The sequence below is a fragment of the Poecilia latipinna genome, unplaced genomic scaffold (assembly GCF_001443285.1).
Source record: "Poecilia latipinna isolate Pla-1442-1.1 unplaced genomic scaffold, P_latipinna-1.0 Scaffold7039, whole genome shotgun sequence".
In the NCBI taxonomy this organism is placed as follows: Eukaryota; Metazoa; Chordata; class Actinopteri; order Cyprinodontiformes; family Poeciliidae; genus Poecilia; species Poecilia latipinna.
The window spans coordinates 1-2,501 of NW_015119655.1; the positions used below are offsets into that span (position 1 = coordinate 1).

The window sequence follows — 2,501 nt, forward strand, 5'->3', positions numbered from 1 at the left end:
AATGGAGGAGAAACTCTTCCAAAGGTAAAATGTAATAATAATTTATAATCAACCTTCTTTGGCGTGTAAAAGTATAAGTGGATGTGTTTGCATAATGTCCCAAAAAGATCATGTCCAAATCCAGGAGGTTTAGTCATGTTTGTTTTTAAACTTCACATACCTTAAAGTCATGCAAATACACAGGCAGGTGTGTCTGTAGATTCAGATATTGTACAGACTTTTGGAGTACTGTGGTGCATTACCTGTGCTCTTTAAAATTGCTGAAAGCATTTAATGATTCTTATGTTTTTGTAAACCTTTCAATTTGAACTAATTTTCTTTCACATAATCTAAACCAGGGAATAATTGATGTGATTTAATGTCAAACTGTGAACGATGTCGGGTTCAGATCTGTTTTCAACTGTATCAGTGTCAGGAATTAGGACAGAGAAGCTAGACGCTAACTGCATTCCTAGTTAGTGTCTAGATGTAGTTAGCGTTCCCGCTGACTACATCTAGGAAGGTAGGAAAGACATGACTTGTTTCATCAATCAAATTTGCTTTGCTGTAGTGGAGTCAACATGAAAGTGTCAATTCCGGCATCAGGACTCTCCAACATCACCATCTCACCAAAACTTCAAGGTACAACCCACTTTCTACATGTTACTCCATCATGTTGTGTTGTATGATTAATAAGTCAGAACACAATCTTCAAATTTGATGTAATTTTCTCTATTTTTTCAATGACTTTTTTAAATGCCATTTCATGAGGATTTTTGTACATGACTGTTTTTGTGTAAACTCCATTCTTGTCTTACAGAGGAAACCAATCAGAATATAAAGACCAAGCCTGCTGGTTACTACTACCAGGGTGTATGGCGAGCACTGGACGGGACCAGGGTCCTCCAGTTCAACACGTCCACAGCAGTCAGTCAGTGTCTGAAAGGCAAGGTGCTCCACCTGTATGGAGACTCCACCATCAGGCAGTGGTTTGAATATCTAACAGAATCATTACCAGGTAGATGTCTAGAAGAAATGTGTGCCAACAGATTGTTTTGTTTTGCCTCCCCTCTTATTTGTTTCTCTCTGTTATAGGTCTCAAGAAGTTTGACCTGAAAACTCCAAAGCAAAATGGACCATTCCTGGCGTTAGACCCTGAAAACAACATCTTAGTGACGTTCCGCTGCCACGGTCCTCCCATCCGTTTTGGCACCATGCCTGCCAATCAAGCGCGTTATATCGCCAGTGAACTGGACAGTGTGATTGGAGGCAAAGACACTGTTGTAGTTATTGGAGTTTGGTCGCACTTCAGCACTTTCCCTATTGAGGTCTACATCCAACGTCTGCTGAGCATACGAAGGGCAGTGGTGCGGCTGTTGACCAAAGCACCGGGTACGGTGGTCATCATCAGGACCGCAAACCCCAAAGCGCTGACAGTTTACGAGACTGACAAACAGTGACTGGTATTCCTTACAGCGTGATAAGGTCCTCAGGGAAATATTTAAAGGGGTCAATGTCCAACTGGTGGATGCCTGGGAGATGACTATTGCGCACCACCTGCCACACAGCCTCCACCCATAACTTCCTATTATAAAGAATATGATAGATGTTATCTTGTCCCACACATGCCCTGCTGCTGGTAGCTCTGAAGGGGAAACAAAGCTTTAGAAATGGTTTGGAGTGGGTGTTCTGGTGCAATCTCTACCAAAAATTTAACTGTTGGTTTGTCGTGAGAAATTTTTCTAAAATTCTATGTTCAGCTAACATGGCATTTCAGAAAAAGAAATCTTACTTTCAGTAAAACACGGTGGTGGTAGTGTGATGATCTGGTGCTGCTTCAGGGCCTGGTGAACTTGTTAACTCATGGAACCATAGTTCTGCTCTTTAGCTGAACATTCTGAAGGCAACAGTCTAGCCATCAATGCAGCATCATCACCTCAAGAGTATTTCTGTTGTGCATCAGGGAAATCAATTAATAAAAGACCAGCAACTCCATCTCTGAAAGACCATTGAGGATAGTTCATCTGAGGCGCAAAAACAATGATTGTTTTGATGAAAACCAATGATTAGGAACTCGGATCCACCTAAAAACCCTCGGTCTTGGTCCAGCTGAAGTGAACTCTGATGCGGTTGGAAGGCAGTGAGAATGCAACCTTTAATAACGCAAGAATTTTACAGAATCTCAGAGGTTTCTGCAACACAGTCTGCTACAGGGACTTCAGAGAAAGGCTAAGACTATCTATAGTTACTCTTTAAAAAATAACTTGAACAATAAACAATCATGTCATCCATCTGTTACGTCCACCAGGCTCGTTTGATGGGGTAACATTAAAAGGAGACCACACAAGGATTTAGTAACTTAATGAAAATAGAATTTATTAAATTATATTAAAGAAATAACCCTGACAAAAGAATACCTGAAATGAGAAACCAAAATAGATTAAAGCAGAACCTATAAGTGACCAGAAATAAACAAATGCTAAACAAACCTAACAAATCTCAACCAAAAGATACAAACCAAA

General features: G+C 40.4%; 1 pseudogene; it reads left to right on the plus strand.

Moving 5' to 3' along the window:
- The first annotated feature begins 560 nt into the window (after positions 1-560).
- Positions 561-1,664, plus strand: LOC106944135 (NXPE family member 3-like; annotated as a pseudogene).
- Positions 1,665-2,501: the final 837 nt, after the last annotated feature.